The sequence below is a fragment of the Anas platyrhynchos genome, chromosome 9 (assembly GCF_047663525.1).
Source record: "Anas platyrhynchos isolate ZD024472 breed Pekin duck chromosome 9, IASCAAS_PekinDuck_T2T, whole genome shotgun sequence".
Taxonomy (NCBI): Eukaryota; Metazoa; Chordata; class Aves; order Anseriformes; family Anatidae; genus Anas; species Anas platyrhynchos.
In genome coordinates this window covers 6,231,118-6,252,605 of record NC_092595.1, presented here as the reverse complement: position 1 = coordinate 6,252,605, position 21,488 = coordinate 6,231,118, and the positions used below count along the sequence as shown (strand labels likewise).

The following is a 21,488-nucleotide window of genomic DNA, read 5'->3' as shown; positions in this document are numbered from 1 at the left end:
TAGTTTTCTCTTCACAGAAAACAACTGCTTTGTCAAAATGTTGTTTGTAAAGTTTCTTTACAAAGTTTTTAATCCGTTCCTGCTCCTATTTTCATTCACGCAGCTTTAGCAACAAAATCTCAAAAAGAGGTTAGGAATCAAAATCACGAATGGCTTCCTAATTCATTTCTACTGTTTTTAGTCATCCTACTTAATGCAAAAATAGATGAGTGTTGAAAATAAATATCAGCTCAAGCTGACTTCAACAACTGAGAGATGAGAGCACAAATGCCAAAGCTACACATACAGTACAAAGTCAGTTCATAGAAGGTAGAAAAAAAGTTAGCTTCTCCTTTTCCCTTGTAATTTCATCTCTTCGGTGTTAAGCAAAACCAAATTACGCAAACGAGTATATAAATATGATGCATGCATGGGAGATACTTTATAATTTGCATCTGCAACCGATAGTATTGCAGAGTATAAGAGATCTAGTAGAAAGGGTGACAACTTTTACTGCCCTTCCATCCACTTAATTATTTATTAAGGCACTGGACTTAAACGAGCACTTTTTAAATATGCTATTTGTTTTACTTTAAAATCCCTGCACGATTAATTTCTACCACCCTTACTTTTGATGAATCTTGCAGTTATAATTGAAAGCAAAGGATAAAATGAATGATTAAAGTAAGCAGCTTAAAAAAAGAAGAGCATAGGAGTGAGGGAGTGAAAAGCGTTTTTCTAATTTGTTGGCAAGACATCTAATACTATAAATGCTAACTAATACTGAATTCTATCTTGCACAACTAAGAAGTAAATCTTACTACTCTAAGATCACATTAGGAAGTGCAAAGCCTAAAAACTGATAAAGGGAATCAAAAGCTGATTTTTTTTAAAGTCAGTATGTTATCTTTTCTCTGTATTTCAGAGAAAGTTTCTCTTCAAAGCACTAAAATGGGTGACCCTGAGTTTAGATTTTGGGAAGATAAACACCTACCACTAGATCCATCCAGCATAGCTGGGAAGAACTGATGTTTAAGTAGGTCAGCTTGCACTCCAGCCCCATTGGTAAACTTTTGTGAAAAAATATACTGCATAAAATAGTGATTGAATATGGTGATGGATTGTCAAGCCAACGAAGACTTGGACTCAGAAGAATCTTCAGTCCCAGCAAATATAGAACAACCAGAAGGAATCCTAGTGATTGAATATTCAAATATAATGATTTTTCCAACAGAAGAGCAGTAAAATGTGTGCACGTGTTTCGGAGAAACACTCTGCTAACAGATTACCTCACGTTCTTAGACTGTCACCTAACTGCAAGGCAGCCATTTGAGAACTGTAGGGAGCTGCAGCACATACACCCCACATCGGGTGCTGCAAGCAGGCACAGCTCCCCTCCAGAATTGAGCAAAGTGAGAAGATTCAGCTTTTGCTTATTATCAGCTAGGCAAAACAGCAAGCCTTTGCATGGATTGTCCAACAGACGCTTTGGATACATGCATGCCAATCGATAAATAAGGAGGCATACTGACAGAAGGTTGCCACTAAAATGATATTCCTAAACCCACGCCTTCCTATTATAGCCAGCAGACTCGCTGCTTACTTGCACCAGCTGTGGGTTTCTGAAGCTGTGATAAGCCGATTCAACTCACTAACCCCACAATTTCACCAGCAGAAGGCTACCCACTCTTTCTCTGTCACTTCTGCTTTCTGCCACTTTAAAGATGTTAATCAGGCCACAAAGGAGCGCAGAACATGGGAACTTGACAGCTTTTTTTGGTGCTGACAAGCTGTTAGGTGAGCTCAGCCTCTTTAATCCTGCAGCACCGTGAGGTACACATGTAGCCCAAGCTCAGCACATGCTTACTCTGGAGGTAATTTACCATCCCCTCTTCTCCAGTGAGGCACTTTCACATTATGTCTGCTTACAGCCCTCTGCAGATAAAGCACATCTCATTAGTCTGTACCAAAGCACATCTCATTAGTTTTTAACAACTATGCTGTGAAATCATATGGGTAGGTGACATGGCATTTGGACTGTACAAACTAAGGCTCAAGTGCTTGCCCGGTGCACCTTCTTTGACAGCAGGAAAAATGCATCACAACTGAACTGGGCTTCAGACTGAATAAATTCTTCATTTTTTCCCAAACTACTCCAATTACCTATAACTCCGCACATAAAGAATTTCTAGTATGGAATAAAATTCCTCATTGCTATTTGCATCTTTCAGTCATCTATGCAGTAATCCTGAAAACCAAAAGGAGCTTTTTTTTTTTTTTTGTGAGAGAGTATAGGCAGCAAAAATCTTATTCTTTCTCCCCAGATGGAGGGGGGGGGGGGAAGATTTGTAGATTAGCATTGTTCTCTCTTTCTCCTCAAATCTGCAATGAAGTTTTATTTTGCCCCAATTCCACTTGTGGTGATGTACTTTTGGAAAACACATCTGTTGGCTTTGTATTTACTAGTATGCAGTTATTGCATTACTTAATATATCTTCACATGGATTATTATTTTTTTAAAATACAGAACCACCAGAAGAAATGAGATCTAAAATATATTATCCATGCTCGTTTTCCCTGCTTATACACCATGCGCTTGTTTCATGTGCTTTAATCAATAAATTGTCTCAGTATCAAACAGGGTATTATGTAAGGCAAATGAAACAGCACAGAAGCCAAAAACAAAGATGAGAAGTTAACTATGTATATGTAATTAGGAAAAGGAATCAGAATCTTGGTTTCAAATAATGCTCGTGGCACACACACACACACACAGATTTAACTCATCTGCTCTGGGTTGATCTTTCCATGACTTCCTATATTTGAGTCCCCTAAGAAAAACAAAAACACAACAGAAGTTACTGTGGAATAAGGCAGTAGAAATCTAGAGAAAACCCATGAAAAAGAAACACTGAAAGTGTCTAAACTAGTTGATTTAAAGTATCATTTGAAAACCCAATTTACATAATATAAGTCTTCTCAACCAATACTCTAATTCATTAGTAGTAGTGTTGAAGTTTCCTAAGAAGTCAGCAGGAGTTCCAACAGAATTCTGAAAGCCTCGAATGTTACTTCTGCATTTCCTTACCAAAGCTTGCAAACACACAGTTATTTATAGTTTGAATTTATATAATTTGGTTGTAAATAAAAGGACACATCCCATAACATTATGGAAATTGGACAGATTTATAATCCCCACCCTGCACCATCTGAACAGCAAGAAGTCACTGCATTGTAGAGACAGAAAAGCTACCATAAGATTTTGTTTGCTTTAAACGTATTGTTCCTTACTCATCTTCTTGGTTCAATTACAATATTTTAATGTATTTTGCTGCCTTAGAACCTATTATGGGGGGAATAAATACCTAAGAATTTGGACGCTCAGATGTGAGCACAGACTCATGAGTCTTACACTTGGAATCCTTTCCTTCATTTATATAGTAGATTAAACTACAATTTCAAATACTTGGAATCAATGTTTGTGACACCAGTGCACCACATCGTTCCTTGAAGCATTCCAGTTATGTTTAAATTAACACACCTCTACCAGCAGATACTTAAACGTGCAGGTGATGGGAAGGAACAATCTTAGCAACAGACCAAAGCAGTCCTCAAGAATGAAAGTTACCACAAAATGCCATCTAGAACAGTTTACTCAAAGCTTTCCCATGAATCATCACCAGCCACAAAACATTTCTTAATACCCTGTAGCAAGCTTAGGACTCCTAATGTAAGTATAGACCATTATAAAGACAAATAGTAAGTCAGAAGGTGCAGTTTACAACATAAAGAAAAAGGAGAAAGACAATTTTGTTAATGACAATTGCCTCAAGGCTTTGGCTATACAAATCAAAGCATTTCAAACGTTTTCACCTGATTTTCTGAGTGTCTCCACTTACAAGGCAGTAACTCTACACAGTTGGCTGCTGCTATCCTGTACCTGCTTTTGCAAGGGGTCAGAGAGAAAAAGAAAATAGGCTGTGCAGAACAAACACGATGAGAGGAAAACAGTGATTTTTTGTCTAGATTATTCAGAGTTTTATAATTACAAACTATCTAGCAAACATAACGGACTTCTTCACAGCTTCCATCGAAACATTTCCATAGACACGCACACTATATTTTGACAGCTGGTCAGGTTTCAGTATGCCAAATGCTGTAAGAAGTTTCAGCTTTAACAGTAATTAACAAGAACACTGAACCCAATAATAAAACCCAATAATTAAAAAAAAAAAAAAAAAAAAAAGAAAAAGCATTTTTCAAGTGATGATTGTACTGACAGGAAAGATTTTTTCAGTCCTCCTTTCTTTTCTCCCTGACACTGGCGCACACTCTCATTGATATATGAACAGGAAGGGGGGGGGGGGGGGGGAAGGGGGTAGTTAAACAAGATGACTTCCTTTCTGGTCAAAAGTAACATTTTGAGTTTTAACAGCTAATATGTTTTAGCCAATTCAGATAGTTGTTTCATAGTGAAAGATACAGCTTGATTATGAGCTACAGCTCTTTTAGTAAAAGGGCTGTGTTAAAAGTTGACATTAATAGAAATCTTCTGAAATTCCTATTATTAGACAGTAATGATTTCATCCTGATGCTACTGAAATGCCCTTTGAATTTGTAAAATAAATAAATAAATAATATCAGATGACAGCCTTTTAACTCTAGAAGAATGGCATTCAACACGAGGAAATGCTATTCTAAAGCTTGTCAAGATAAATAAAAAGCAATTGATCTCAGAAGCAGAAATGTGTTATCTTTATTGTATTCTGTGGAAGCAAAGCAATATTTCAAGCAGTAGAGGTACCGATCCGTTGCCCTTACCATCAACATAAATATGCACTACCTCCAAAGCAGCAGTGTCCCTGCCTGCCTAGCCCCCAGCTACAGGCTGACTTCCACTTGCAGGCACCCACAGCTAAATCATACAGCTACAGACTGAGCTGGACAGCACAAACGAAAACTCTTCCCCTCTCCAGCCCCAGGTTAGTTTCAGCTCCTCACACCACAGCTCAAACATCCACAGTAGCATGGGAAGTTGTGTGACCATGGCTGAGGACAGAAGGGAAAATATGGCTCTTTCCAGTGTCATGTTTATCACCTTAATGCTACCATGGAATAATCCTGCATGCACTCTTGCTATTTCACAATCTTGTTACCTTGCTAGTTTTCACGAGACTCAAGCTAAATAGAGTAATTTTAAAATATAAGCAGGGCAAGTGTTTTTCAAAAGCGTAATCTGTCAGGCATCTTTCCTAGAATCACGAGCACTTTTCCATCACCAGAATCTTCAGGGTCAGCGGCTTTTGCTTTAAGTATAGCTACTGAGCACAGAAGTAATCATTCCAAGGAAGTCCTACTGCCTCCAGACAGGACAGCCACATTAGCCTCTCCAGCTGCTATGTACCAGAATTTTAACCCCCAAAATTCCATTGCATCACATAGGATTGGTTAAATTTGAAGGAAAAAAAACACTTGAAATTAAGACTTTCCTGAGTACAGTAATCTCACCAATCCCTTCTTCCAGAGACACAGCAAGGCAAGTAGATCCATAAAGTTTCACAACATTTGAATGATATCAGTGAATGAACAAGCCATAGTTAACAGTCAAATGAAGAATGGCAATGATAAACAAGTATTCAGTAGAGATTAAGAATACTTAGCTACACTCACAAATAATTAAGTGTTAAGAAATTTACTAAAATAACTACTTTTTTACAATTATTTCGTAAACAAAACAAGCTTGCCGTATTGTACCATGGAACCCACTAAGTTGAACAGTTCTGGAGGAGAAAGACTAAAATCATGCAGTGTTAGAGAATACATTTCCCAGATACATGAGAAAGCAAAGTATGCACATATATAATGAAAGCTGCAGACTGCTGAAAATTAGTGTCTGGTTTGGCTCTTAATTTCCTGCAGATATTCAATTACCCCTTCATCGTTTTCACTCCCTTGCTCTCCATACCAGAGTATAGTACCATGAAAACAAAATTTAGAAGAACAAAAATGTGAATTCCCATTCTACTAATTTTGTTTGCAACTGAGCTCGTGAAATACAGAAGCTAGAGCTGCAACCTGATTTTCAATTATTTATACTTTGCTGCCTTTCTAATTTCACATTTTCCATTCCACTATAGTGATGTCTCCTTCATATGCATATTCAATTTTTAGACAAAAACAGACACTTGCCAAGGCGGTATGCATTCAGGCCACTGACTGCCATTCTGTTTGATTAGTGAAGCCTGGTCCAAATTATTGGCTCACACTTGCACTTTATTTTGACTAAACAGTATGTTTTGCAACTTAACGCCTTAGGATACTTTATTCTGACTGTGTAATATCCTCAGGTATCTTTCAAATTGAACAATTACAGTGGGATAAAAGGTTAGAATATGTATTCGATACATGATATTAATTTACCTTAAAGCCAAGACAGGATCAGCTTTGTAGAGACTCTCTCATGTAGGCATATTTTCCATCTGGCCTCAAAGACCAGACATTAATTCCCTGCAAAAGAACAGATCACATTTCATAATACCATCCACTGAAAGAAAAATCCAACTATTTACAACGATTTAACTTCCTAATACAGATAGAAGATGCATTTTCCTGACCATGCAACAGTGAAGTAGAATTTACTTGTAAAACATGCTGGTACTTCGGAAGCATTTCCCACCAGCAATCTATTATCCATGCAAATCCCCAAATCCCCCTCCTCCTTTCAATGAAATGCAAAAGGTGTCAATGTGTTGCTTCTCCAAGTAAAATAAGGCAGTGCAGTACACATTAAAGCGGTCTCCATGTATTTCAAAGTAACTCAGTACTAATCAAAGCTTATTATGAAGATGCTACTGATAACTCCATTAATAACGCTCTGTTGCTGCACTACAGAAATTACAAAACAAAGAAAGGATCAATAGTAACCAAGTTGTGCTGATATAATTTCCTACAAACACAATCATATTGTGGCAATGAAGAAGTAATCAGGGTGGAGGAAAATCTAAAAGAAAAAAAAAAAGCCATGCTGATGTTGCAGCTTCTTTTCCAAGGCCTCCCATTGACATTCCCAATGCAGAACCTAAGAAGCCCCTCCAATACACCATTTTCCAGGACTGCAGCCAGCACTACTCCAGATAAATACACTGAACAAACAGAAGCAGTTTCCATCTACCAAACACTATGCTTTCACATAAATTTTACTGATTCAGTGTAATGCTGTAGCAGCCATACTGAAACAAACTTCTTTGCACAGACAGGAAGATGGGTAGGAGGTGGGTGGAAGATGAATGGGGTTTTCCATGTTTTCCTAGGTATTAATTCAAAAGTCTGACCGAAGTTGTCTTTTAGCTAATGGGGAGAATAAAAGCTAGAAAATAAGATGTAAAAAGACATGACCAAATTTATCATCTGGAGATAAATTAAAACACACACACAACTTACAGTACTAAAGCAATTCAGATTTCAGTTGCCATTATATTTGCCTTCAGATTAACCCTGCAGTTCATCAAAATGGAAGAGCAACAGGGATATAGCTCCTTTATCATTATAGGTTTGAACCCTGTCAGAGATAGGTAAAATAATTTAGGTTGGGAAGGTCCTGGGAAGTTGCCTGGTTGCCCCCCATTTAAAGCAGGAATGACATCAACGCTAGATCAGGATGCTCAGAGCCTCAGAGTCAAGTAAAATTAAAAAGGAAATATCACAGACCTGAAGTAGCTTCATGTTTTGCCCTTCAAAGGCCTGGTCCCCAATGAACCATAGTAAAACAGAAAAAAATAAATTAGAATGAAGTAAGATTTACTAACTTCTAAAGAGGAACGTTTCCTCAAGAGTCATAAATACGATATTGCACTACTATTCTTCAAAACAATGCCTTTAAACTATAAATGCCCATGTAAGCACGTATTAGTAGTCTTACTGGGCAAGATAAAAGGAAAAAAAAAATCTGTCTTTTCCCTGGACCAGCTACAGACTTATTTGCTCACAGATCACAGATAAAAGCTTCACGTTAAAACATTTTATCTGTCTTACAGTTTTACTGCTCAAAAGATGAACTCTAAGATTAAATCCAACTTTCTATTAAGCTCTGGAGATAGTCACATCCCATCCAACTCATAAGACTTTAGGATCTGGACGTCAGTAGTAGATATGGAATATATGAGGGAAGCATTTCAGAAAGGCATTAACACTAATACAGCTTACATACGTGCATCAAGGGAAAGATAGCCGCTAAGTTATGACACTATTCAGCCATGATCCACAGGTATAGGAAGAAGCTGACTTTACAGTTCCTGACAATTTGAAAAGGTTCTCCTAAATTTGCCCACTTAGAGGAGTCTCGCTTTTAAGCATCTACAAGGAGGGAAAGGAAAAAAAAAAATCAGCAAAAACTCAAACTAATCAAAGACTTTTTTTAATCAATGTTTTTACAAGTTTGAAGAACAAGGGTTGTGGCAAATTTAGTTGATCTGGAAAAGTTGTGTTTATTTGGTATTGTTTTGTTTGTTTGTTTTTTAACTGAAAACCAGAGGAAGTAAGAATTTCAAAAGGTCATTGGATTGTAATTTTACCTGGTTTTCCGTATTTAAGCATTTACAATATTACTTAAAAAATGCAGAACATTTTAAGATTTTTCTGTCATTATGACTAATTACTGCAGGATGTCACCCTCTCTCCACCTTCTAGATATAAAGCTTTAATTTTTTTTTTTTTTTGTCCATTTTCACAGTAATTATGAGATTTAGAATCAGGGAACTGAAGAAGTCTTGTTTCAGTTTTCCCCTTTGCTACGCAGGGACACATTTCATTACTGAACCACCTTCCTGGGTAGCAATGATTATGTTCACAATCATTGCAGCTTATTTTCTGTCCGTGCCACCTGTACCTAACTTTCAAGCAATTAGCAAAACGTACAGATGGGGACTCCAAAGTAATTTAAGTAGGCAAGTACTAGTCGAAGGAAAAATCTCCTGTTCACAACCTTGCAGAAATTATGCTATTCTCAGCAGACAAAGTTTACATTCAAGGAGATCAGTAGTTTTGCTGGAAGAGAATGTGGCAAATTAGAACAGAAATCCCCTTTGACTTAGAAGCATAGCTGCTATGTTTCACATGAGGCTCAGCAATCAGTGGATAGAGCGGGAAGAGGAGGGAGGAATACAACAGCTAAAGGATTAGATGTTGTCACTTATGAATCCATCATCACACTTCCTCAGATTATGAAAATGATTTTTTCCAAGTAGTACATTTTATGCTTGACAGATTACAGATCAGTTTACACATTCGAAACGGGAGTGCTCCAATTTTACAAGAGTTCAGGTCTTCTGAGACCGTCATTTATTATATGGCTTGACACAAGTCAAGAGAAACATTCAAGCAGACAATGCCGCCGACACTTCCAGGCAATGAAATGGGTGAAGTTACAAACTCCGTAATGATCACTTCAGCAAGCCTGAATTTAACACTTTTTCCCTTGACTATACAGCTGGCTCCGAAAGGTCATTAGACTATTATATTCACTGTTATGTAGAACAGCATTATACACATGCAAAGTTTCTATAGCAACACTTTCTTAATTCACTCTAAGCAAAACACCAATTAGCTTTTTATTATAGCCAATTAAAAAAATCTGCACACTAATTGACAACCTCTCTACTAAGAATTTAAGCTTATGCAAAAGAAATTGCAGTGAAATTTTCTTTGGTAATAGCTTACTTCCTATTCTTCCTCCTTAACAGAACAGTAAATTATTCTTGATAAGAGCTACACACTTACTCTCAATCTAAAACGTTTAGACCCACAGACATAACCTATCCTGGTATGCCTTAAAGATTAGTAGAGCCTAAAGATTACAGGCTTCTGAAAGGCAACAGAAATGTAATCAACTGACTTATTTCTGCATCACAGGAAATTGGGCATAGGCCTATGCACCTGGAGAGCATGCAAGAGGCAGCCAGCAAAATGTTTCTCTTTGGGAGTATTTAAGTGTGCTGAACCAAGGCAAAGAAATCGCAAAAAAGCAGCCCTCAAAGTCAAATTCAGTAGGGCAGCAGAGACATTTTCATTTGCTTCTTAACAGTTATTGGTGCTTTTTTTCTGTTGTCTTCTACCCAGCTGGTGCTGACAGCTTCTTTGTATGCCACTTCACATAGTAGATATCAAGATATGTTACTCCAAGAAGAGTCGTGAGCACAAAATAACGAGAAACACAGAGATGCAGAGTATCAGAAGTAATCAGCAACAAAAAGTAAAGGGTCCTTTCTCAGTAAGACATTCTGCTGGAAACAGAATGAAAAAAACACCTTTCCCCTTACATTTCTTCTAGGTGAGATGCTGGGATCCACCTTAGAAACAAATAAATACGTCCAGGACAAAAGTAGCACATGGCTTCACTGACAAACAGGGCATGGCCCAATCAACACTTAACTGTACTTAATGAGGTAGCAGTAGGTCTCTAGATTACCCTTAGGAACTAGCAGAAATTACTTCTGTTCTCATCATCTTACTCTTATTTACTTCCACTGTTTTATACTGCAGCATGAGTACAGAACAGTAATGCATCTGACAACTTATTTGGGGGCATGATAGGAGTAACCAAGTGGTTCTCTTAAAAGGCTGATGAAAAGAAGGCGTTAGGGTGGTCTTTGAATCCTATCACCGTAGATGAGAGAGGGTGTTTCCACATGTGGAGAAACATGCATGACCTTGGAGATACATAGGCTATTGCAGCATGTGGCCATCTGCTGAAAAGTCTGTATGGTCTAGAGCACATCAGTCAGCTTTTTGTTGGTGGTGGTTTGTTTTCCTCCTTTGTCTCTCTCTCTCTCTTTTTATATATTTATTTATTTATTTATATATTTTTTTTTTGCTTTCTGCATTGGCATTTCAAGCCATTTAATATTTCAGCAAGTGGGTCTACCCTGTCAGGTAAGCATTACACGCCCAGTGTATTTCAGGAGAAGGGTTAGAGCAGAGTTCAAAGGCAGCTGGTAAGGGCAGAGCTGTGCAGGCAGATGCGAGGCACCTGCAGCAGCCCAGATCACCTTCAGCTGCTCCCTGGGAACATCTGCATTCTGAGCAGCAGCCAGGTTCCAGGCAGACACAGCAATTTTTCAAATACATCATCACTAGATGTCTCCTCCATACTTGCTTCTCTGATTTGCCCTCTGCCCAGTGTGACTGCCCTGAGCAGCCACGTTCATTTGGTCAGGCAAGCGTTACGTGGCGTGAAATCCTTGGGGGAGTAAAATAACAGATACAATTTCTGGTAGTCTCACCCCTGCCAAGGAAACACCTTCAGTGGCCTAAAATATGAACCCAAGCCAGATGTGCAGCTATCCCAACCTCCATGAAAGTAAACAGTAAAAGCAGACAGTTCACAAATCAGCATGATCAGGTATATGCTTCTGCTCTGCGCTCCCTGTTGTGGCGTTTAGTGTTCAAAGTACCTGCACTAAAAGAAGAAATTGCACATTTGGTTGCAGGTAAGAAATACAGACCTACCCTCTACTTTAAAGACTCCAAAAGCAATGTTTTCTTGTTTGATCGACTTTTTCTTTTCTTTTCTTTTTTTTTTTTTAATACCATTTTGCAGGAGGGCTTACTGCAATTAAGTTGTCTTTGTCTAAGTATAAAAGCTCAAAATATTCTGTTATTTCCAAGAAGTAATGGGATGGCTTTGTTGTATATCTAAATTACTCACCCACTGTTATGACCTAACACAGAACTAAAAGTAGATTAGAACAATAGCCTTACGTGCACGGATTTTCAACAGTTCTGAAACATCCTTTTTGACTCCTTTCATTTACTTTTCTGATTTTGAAACAAAACACAGAAGCCTGATTGCAGCAAATTTTGATAACTACCATGGATTTCTCTCACTCTCTCAATGAAAAGCATTACAGAAAAACCTTTCATCCACATATCTTTCCAATTTCCTCACGCTCCTCTGTAGGCAATACCATACACTGTTATTCCTGGCTGATGAAAAAAAGAATTTAAGGAAAACCACAATTTTCCCACAACACTGTTCAACCACTATAGAGGTGGTGTTCTCAATCCAAAGACTGCACATAAAACTTGAAAAACAAGATGACTGTAGATGACTTCAAGAACTGAAGAAAAAGAAGTATGACCTTTGTGAACTTAATAATCTGAATTTCCTAACCCCAAACCTTATTTTTTTTTTTTTATTACAGTGTTAGAAGTAATTAAAAAGTTAGCCTCAAAGCTATTTCAACAGTCAGTGCTTGAATTCTTGATACTCTATTAAAGATGTATGACAAGATCTCCAACTTGCAATCAGATCAAATAATAAATACTGAAAGGTTCTCCTTCCTTCATGCTGTCATCACTTCACTTACTATAAGCTGAAAGTAGGGATAGATTCACTGTTTCTTATGAAACGTCAGCCTTGGAATCAGAATTACCACATCTGTAAACTGTCAAATTAGAAACCCTGAGCAAATACAACTAGAGAATGATCTGAAAATTTGACAGAGATCATAACATGGCATGACTGAGAAGTTATTGCATCTTTTTAATTTTTATGAGGCCTCCCCAAGCTCATGCTTTCATCATCCAGAAAAACAAACACAACAAATCGGCAGCCTTGCTACTGGAAATGACCAGCTCATACCTACGGCTGATTATATCAGCCTTCCTAGTTAATCATTTCAAACCCAGGTTCAAAGACCTAAAGATAAAATTGATTAAGCCTGGAACAGAAGCAATTGTCTCCCAGGATCCTGCCATCTTGTGGTCATGAAAATTTAACCAATTATAAAAGAATCACAAGTTCAGGAAACGACAAATTCTACGGAGAATCGACAACACCATCGAAACACCCCCACAACCATCAACCATCTCCAATTGTTTTTCAATTAAAAAATAAATTTCAGCATATTAAACATATGAGAAAAACGCTCAAAATCAAGAAGTGCAACTTAGATTTCAGCAGCAGCCTGTTTGACAGGCACACCGCTGCTCGAACTAGTGCCAGGGTGCAGCCAGAAAGCCACACACAGTTTCAGTGCTGCCACCAATACAGTACCAACTGCTCCACCTGCATCTCTAGTCCTCAAAGGGCTGGAAGGAGGAAGAGACAAAATAAGGGACTACATGGTGAGAAACAGTGATCCTGAGTGGGCATGACGTTTTTGTCTGTGAAATAAAAATTCCCAGTTTTCCTTTAAATGTTCAGAGAATGATATATGTAATCTACCACTTAAATTAAAGGACAAAGACAGCTACTTTGAATTGAAAGAGGGCCACACAAACTGGTTTTAGTTACAAAAGGCTCCAACACCAAGCAGCAGATCGCTGGAGCTGTTGGGGGTGAGAGAAGCTGTTGTCTACCTTCTTTGCTCCTAATGGGATTCCCTGGAGGCTTTAAAAAAAAAAAAAAAAAAAAACTATTTCAAAAGGTCAGACACTGTCTCCAGGTGCTTCTTGCCAATGTTAAAGCCACACTGTAGTCTTTGATACCTAGATAAAAGAAATTTGCTGGTTTAGAGCACCCCAAACTGCGAATAAGGGCCACTTCAGTACTTCAAAGCAGCAAATGCTGCAGCAGGGGTGGGTGTGTAAGTGCAAGATGACCAAGGCAGAACAATATTCTGAAGGAGAACAAAATAACTTGTAATGATTTATCTAGTGACACATTTCTCTTCCAGCCTGGTCCAAAATGCACTGAAGTTTGCAAAACTTCTGCTGATTTTAAGAGGTTTTGGAATATGCACTTTATGCCCTCAGAAATTACATCAGGAAGGTACTATCAGTTTATCAGCTTTAGGGGGCACATGTGCCATATTTTATTTTTAAGCCTCTCTCCATTAAGGAGAAGAAAGGTTCATACACTCAGTGCCTTTAGACACAAGTTAAAAAAAAAAAAAAAAAAGCAAATAAGAGGAATTGCAGATTTCTCAACAATAAAAGAGACTTTGACCTTAAACTGTGGCTTGTATTTCTGTATTTTGCTCTGCCTTTGTATTTTTTTCCATTAGCAAGGAAGTCAGATTTTTATTTATATAGAGCCATATATATGTATTTACTCGCATTCTCATCAAGATTCATTCCAGTTGTGAAAAGTATGTCTCTCTCTATAAATAGATAAAATCATAAAGCTAGCAAAAAGTCAATTTCCAGACTTTACAACTATTTTCATCTAATAATTCGTTGTATTTTGCAACTGCTAAGTTATAAACCTCACCAAAACAGGGTTTATTATAGCACAACTATAGATAATGGTCTGTCAGCATTTTTATTAAACTCCTTATATCAGCAGAGTTTATAAATTGGCAATAAAAAAAATACCTTCCAAAAAGAAAGTTACCGTACTTGGTGTCAAACTTATTTTTAAGTGAGGAGAGTCTAAAAACTAGATTGTACCTCTCCATCTTGCCCCAGCAAACTGCCATTTTTATTTATTTTTTTATTATTTTTATTTTTAATTTAAGGCAATTCTTGGTTTATTTGCAAGGGCTGATCTGCCATTTTAGCCATACACATCACTACAAAATCTTCAGTCTTGACCCTCCAATTCTGACCACCACCACCTGCCCCTGGGGGCGTGCACATCTCAGGAGCTTCACCAGGAGCTGTGAGGCTGTAGGAGCAAAGACAATTTGGGAGCACCTGACACACTGAAGATCTCCTCCTGCAGCCAGGGAACCACGCAGGCAGGGATGATGTGCCCAGAAAACAGTGACTCGGCCTCAGGGCTGATGAAGAGCGTAGAGGCTGATACATTTTGATATAGCAAAACGTTTTGCGGTGCAGAGGTGCACAAAGTAGTGATCAATGAGCTGGCTTAGGGATGTTCCTCACGCTACAGTAACTCAGAGCTGCGCTAATGAAACCAGACTGCAGGCAACTAGCTTATCCTCAATTACTTTAGCTATTTTTGCCCAGCCCTAAACTTTGCTCTCTAGGCTAATCTTTCAGAAGACTCAGGATTTATTTAACTCATCTCGTGTTTTCGCACAGGGAATGGATAGGGAAAAAAGCCCCTTTTCCCCTGCCTTCATAACAACTGATGAAGCACTGCTCCAGAGGGACACTCCCTGGGGATGTCATGCTCCTCTTTCTCACTGCTTATTGCTCCGGAGCCCAACAGCCCACCTTCACAGGAAAAAAGAGAGCAATTTCCACCTGATCTGGCCCAGGGTTTTGTGCCTGGGCCATGCTGCAGACAGGGGACCCATTTGTCACACCTGCCCTACCCTGACAGCCACCCCAGTGCAAAAAAAAAAAAAAAAAAAAAAATTCTCTTGATTTTTTTTTTTTTTAATTATTATTATTATTGAGTAACAAAGGCTTACGGGTCAAAAAAAAAAAGGAATAACCAGAAAATAAGGAAGCCAGTCCAACTTGTATTGTAATGCTATAAGACAAGGCTTCACTGTTCTTGCTGTTGTGTTGTTTTGCTGGGGCAAAAATTAACTTTGCACATTCTCAAACACAATATCAAATAATCAAATAACTATTTAATACACTGAGCATTTACAGACAATACCAGTGGTAACTCTGTTATACAAGTATCTATTAGCCTATGCTATCAAATCCTCTCAAAGCCAAAGGATAAAATTCCTGTTTTACAGCAGCAATTATGAATTCCTGTGTTCCAGGAGACAAAAATCACACGTTGTTTCAAACAACAGTAACTAATTCTGAGATCTCATTAGCTTGGTTTCTAATTAAACCCACTATATTACTGCAATGCATGTTTGCAGCTGCCAGACTTATCTATGTCATAAGCAAGTACTGCCGAAGACCATATTGATTTAAGAGCATACATCACTAAAAATCCATGTTCCAATAGGTGGAATAGAGGTGACACCAGAACTGCAGAGTCCTGCTTAGATCAGCATTCGAAACAACTATTCTATTAGAAACCATGCCACAAGAGACTTATAAATGAAAGCAAGAAATAACGACAGAACCTGGCTAAAGACGTAGAACCACCATTCTTGCTCAGGCAGGAAGCAAGAAAAAAGTAATCTAGTATATGTACTAAATTTATTTTGAAAAGGGAAATTTTCAACACAAAGCAGCTCTGTCTTGCTAGAATGGCAGTTCACAACTGCTCCAAACCCGGAGCCCGATGCCCCACTGTTTCTCCCCAGGCAGGCCAGCAGTAGGCCCGGGGCAGCGGGCTGCCCTGTGCTGGTGGAACACAGGTCACACACAGCCTAGCAGCACGGCGATTTGAGACCCTCGCTGATAATATGTCTGTGAACAGATCAGGAAAGCTCTGATTGCCTATTATGCATTATTGAAAAACAGATCAATACTGAGTTCTCCAGGGGCCGCCAGTATGCGCCGCAAATATGTGAAACCAAGGAAAGCCGGCGGCCTGCGGGCAGGTCTCTGCTGCGCTGCACAGCACCGGCTCCCACAAAACATCCCCCTTGGGCAAGACGTATGTGGTGCCTCTTCTATGCACCTTCTTCTCCCTCCCCAATGGACATTACAGTGCCTAAAGTTCATGCCACGCTATTTTTTATTGGGATTAATAGCTTTAATAAATAAATAAATAAACTAAAAAAATAGCTCCCTTTTTCTCCTCAAGATTTTGAGGGCCTTACTCATATTCCCCACTCTCTCCAGCAGCAGTGGCTCTACTGCCCACACGTCCTTCTCGCCACTGGGCCCACCCATGGGGATATACCATAAAATTCAGCCAGTGCCTGCCCTGTCCCAGCGCTTCTCAGGAGGAAGCTGATGGAGGCATTAGGAGCTGTATGGGGCTGCGTGGAAGGTTGCCCCATATGACCCCATTTCTGCTCTGAAGTCTGTGAAACCCCTGGCAGCAGGTGAGTGGCTGCTGATGGCCGCTCACTATGCCAGCACAGCCATCTCGCTGCTACCAGGTGCTCCCCCAGCTGGGAGCTCTGCCATCGCTGCCATTTTAGGCTCGTTGGTGCAGGGACCAGGATGGGAGCTGGGCTGTGAATGTGCAGCAACCAAACGCAAAAGGCACCAGCCCCCAGCTGGAGCCTCTAAATGTTGTTTTAAATACAAATAACAAGCAGTTATGTCTACATGTTTTTCAAGGAGGGATTGATTTAAGAGATCAGAGAAGAGAAACAGTTCAATTTTTTAAAAAAAAGATAAATGAAACATTAGGGACTCCAGATGCTCAATAATTTCCTTCACAAGAGGAACACTTAAAAAAATCCCCTCCCACACCAACAGTATTCTTTCTTGATAATACGAAAATCAAGATGGTTTCTGAGAAGTAGCATGTCATTTAAATATATGTAGCAGCATCACCCTGTGATCCACACACCACTTTGCTAGAGGAGTTGGGGAGGTCTGTGCTGTCTACAGTGAGCAAGTTCATAACTTACAGTACTCATGTTTAGCATCAAGCTCAGGAACAAACTGCTGCCAAACTGGTAAGTGTGGCTAGGAAAATTGAAATGTGAGATTTGTTTCAAGGATCACATACAGAAAACCTTGCCAGTAGATGTGCAAAAAAACAGGATGCTCCCAAGGACCAGCGTATTCTGCGTATGGCTAAACCAATCAGTTATCTGAAAATCCCCTACTTAGCTTTGGTGACTGGCTATTTATTTCCAGCACAAAGTAACTTTATTCTTATGGAAAAGGAGGTTAACTGATGCTTCCCATCTTTTGAAGGGTAAAAATAAATATGCAGGGTCTAAAGAAGATATAAAACATCATCCATTTAAAATAGGTCTTCAGGCCTTAAGACATTTTCAATTGCAATACCAATACAACTCCTGTATGATTCTCCTTCTACCCAAACCCATGATCCCTACTATCCCTTCTACCCATGATCCCTACTATTAATCCATACATTAATCTATTACAGAAAGGAGTTTCTGTTGAGAGCTCCCACCCCCTCTTCTTTGAGCAGTTACTCTTCTAGACAGAAAAAATATGCACTATGAACTGTGAAGCTCACCATCATATTATGAAAATAAAAATGACAAAGCAATGCAGGTTCTGATCACTGGACACCTAAAAACTCTCAACAAGACAGAAAAGAGTGGGAAACAATGACAGCTGTTTGCACATAGCTTACATGGCTAGCAGACATACTGGATAGTGCTGTCTGTGCATTGCCCAACTCATCACTGCATGACATCTGTTTCCACACACCTTTAATTGCCAGAGTTTTGTTCAGTGGGTTAAAATTCTGAATTTCCCAATCCAAGAGCAGATGTTTTCCACAGGTTTCTGAGAGGTGATTTCATTAATTCACCAATAACACACATGGAATTTTGCAATAGCATGCCTACTTTTAAATCCTGAGCAACAGGGACAGGAAAAAACACAGCACAATTCAGAGTGTACAAACCCAAAAGCTTGGGAAATGGAGTTCACAGCACAGCAACAGCCAACTGGGATCAGAAGGGCTGAGGCAGAAGAAAAAGAAAACTTGGAGAAGCCAAAGAGCAGAAACAGATACAGAAAGCAGTTACTCACGGTCAGTAATCTTCTCCAGAATCTAACTGCAAATCCTAACATACTCCAAACAATAAATTTCTTTCGCTCATCTGGAAGCATTTGTCAACTGTGCTAACAAGCAGTGCATCCGTCATCCTTATCTCATGTTGACAAGACAAACTACCAGTGGTCTTGCTCTTTCAAAGATAGCATGAAGGGTCTGCTTCCAGATCTATCGCTTCCAGGCACTGCTAGATGCTGGTCAACTCTGTGGGCTCTACTATAATTCTGTGTCACATAATTGAATGCAATTATTCAGCCTGCCTAGAAAATTGAACAATAACAAAAATGTATTAATATTACAAAGTCAAGCACCGACCAACTAGGAATTGGAAACACGATCAGGTATATTTATTATTACTTAACCCCTGCATCATTCCGTGACCTAATTTGACACCACTCTGGGGATGAATGGAAGTTGTTGTTGCCTTGTTCTTTATTTATCTTGTCAATATGCTCTGGTGAGAAAGAAGAGAGAAAATCTGATCCAACAACAAAGCAGCTGAATGAAAGCTTGAAGAGAGCACCTTGAACCAAGAAGAGCAGAAGAAAAAAAAATGAACATTCCATCTTATATTTTAAAACACGCATACTACAGAAAGCCGAATCAATTTTTGAAATTTCAAAAGGAAAACCTCTTTGTTTTGGAACATTAAGTATTGGAAGAGGTATGGATGAGGACTTGGAGGAGAAAGAAGCATGGAGGGAGAAAGCGAGAAACAAAGACAACTTGGAAGAAGCTGAAATTCACTGCTGGAGAGAGCCCACAACTGCCAAGCACAGCAATCAGTCCCACAGAAAAAGTCTTCAACCAAAACCACTCAAGTGCTACAGGTAAAACAGACTCTTCATGGGAAGAGTATGCATAAGACACAGTAAAGCATCAGTAGCACATGCATAAAAGTACAGTAATATAGCATTATTTTAAAACTCTAGATTCACACGTGCAGCTTTCATATAATCACAGTAAACAGCACATTTTCTTATTTGCCTTCTACAGTTTGAAACTGCTGATGCTGTTTAACCAACTTCTGGCCCTTAAAATATTACTCAATTTCTCCATAAAATATTTATATTAAGCTTCTAGCACAGGTTTCTGCTCAAGGTCCTATTAAGCTCTCATAAGGAGCTGAGTCAACATGTCATGTACTCAACCTTTTAAACTCCCTGTTTCTTTCAGGTTAGGTAGAAATAGCAGAAAACTAGATGATACAGTTGCACTTTTCAGTCCTCATTAATGAAAACAACTGTAGTTTGAAGAATATCAAAGGAAATATGCATGCGTGCATCAAGAAATTTTTTAAATGCTGTTCACCTCTCCAGCTAAATTAAGCTCCAGAAAATGGAAGGTATCACTTCACCACGCTCTTATCCCATCTCTCACTCCCCTAAATATTATCCAACATCTGTGCTAAATGAGATCGTTCTGCTGTAGCCCACACTTGCTGAATAATTGATTGCTTTGACATTAAATGTTCATGGACAGCAGCAGGCACCGAATCACCTTTGCAACCACAGAGATGTGATCTGTGTATTGCCAGGCTGCCAAAACTTCCCCAGAAGTCAATGGCACTTCTGCTTACCCAAAGCGTGCGGGTTTTAAGTTGACTCCTGAGCTTCATGGTCTTCAAGAAACATTCTCTGAAATTCTTTAAGACCTTATTTCCCTTCAAGGTAACAATGTATCGGGACTTGCATGACTGAGATTTACTTCCTTGAACATAACCTCATATTTTTACTGACATTTGGCTATCCTCACCTCCAGGCGCAACAGTAAGGAAATTTATATGTAAATTCAGTAAGTAAAGAAGCTGGGGAGAAATCCCAACTGCAATGAGAAACATTTACAGGATTATAGGTATCTTAAATATTCATTAAATTATACTTCCTGGATGTTAGGCTAATCATGAAAATTAAAATAGCCTTTCTGACTTTTTCAAGAGGCAGCAATTGAAATGCATTTGTTTTTATGCTTCCTGAATCTACTTGTCTACTTGTGACAGTGCTATTGTAACGCTGAGCAAAGGAACATAGGCCCAAGTCTGGAGCACGTTGATTACAGCAAGCAATCTTTTTCTGACTGGAGAGAAAGGCACCTCCAGAGCACTGCTCAGGCCGCCTAGCAAGAATAATTTGGATTACTTGATTATTATCTTAACTCACAATCATTGCTAGTCAAACAGCACCTCATTACACAGCAAGATGGGTGCTACCAGAAAAGCCAGGTGCTGCCCAAGTGCTGAATATCACTCCCTGATCTGAATTAAGTTCAAAATGCACATAGCTATCACACCCACCGCTCGGTGCTTGTATCACACTAAACACTGCTGTGACAAAAAAAAATGTATTAGAAAAATGATAGTTTTGAAATAAAATTTGTCTAAATTTAAAACAGGTGGAGGATTCAATAAAATGGTTTACCACAAGAGAGCATACTTGCATATATAAACTGCTCATCACTTAGGTAATTCCCGCATAAGATTTTTTTAAATGAGTTTTGTTATTTATTTATTTTAATTAAAAGATGCGGCTGACCTGTGTATCATCATTTACACCAAGGACTTTATCAAAGAGGAAAGTCCAATTAGCATCAGTCCTCTCTGGATGCGTGGGCTAACATATCCCACAGCAGCTCAATAAAAACCCAGAGGTGCCCTCTCCTCTCCAGAACTGCAAAACTAATAAACCATTTCATTTAATTTGAAACAGACTACACTGAAATCCAGTTTACCTCAGAGTAGCAATGAAGTGCATGCTTTTCTCCAGGGCACGTGAGGAAAAGTATAAAAACCCTAATGCATGGGAAGTACACTGAGGAGGTTTGCACTTGCAAAAGAGAGGCAGGTTGCCAATGGTATTTATAAAAAAAAAAACAAAAAAAAACAAAAAAAAACAGAAAACACAAGTTGCAAAATCTTTTCTGAAATGCATTGAAAACACATTTCCATAGCATCCTTTGAAGTAACTCTTAGCTGAACTAAGAATGATACCTAAAAAACGTATTTTTTTTTAATACATTAGTTATGATAAAT

General features: G+C 38.8%; 1 protein-coding gene across 12 annotated transcripts in view; it reads right to left on the bottom strand.

The window, feature by feature from the left end:
• NAALADL2 (N-acetylated alpha-linked acidic dipeptidase like 2) overlaps nucleotides 1-21,488 on the bottom strand; it is a 432,007-nt gene that overhangs the window by 325,801 nt on the left and 84,718 nt on the right. For all 12 annotated transcript variants that reach the window (XR_011811283.1, XM_027463880.3, XM_027463881.3 and 9 more), the window contains one exon: nucleotides 6,400-6,486. The gene's annotated coding sequence lies outside the window, so the exon portion shown is untranslated. The remainder of the gene's footprint in view (nucleotides 1-6,399; nucleotides 6,487-21,488) is intronic.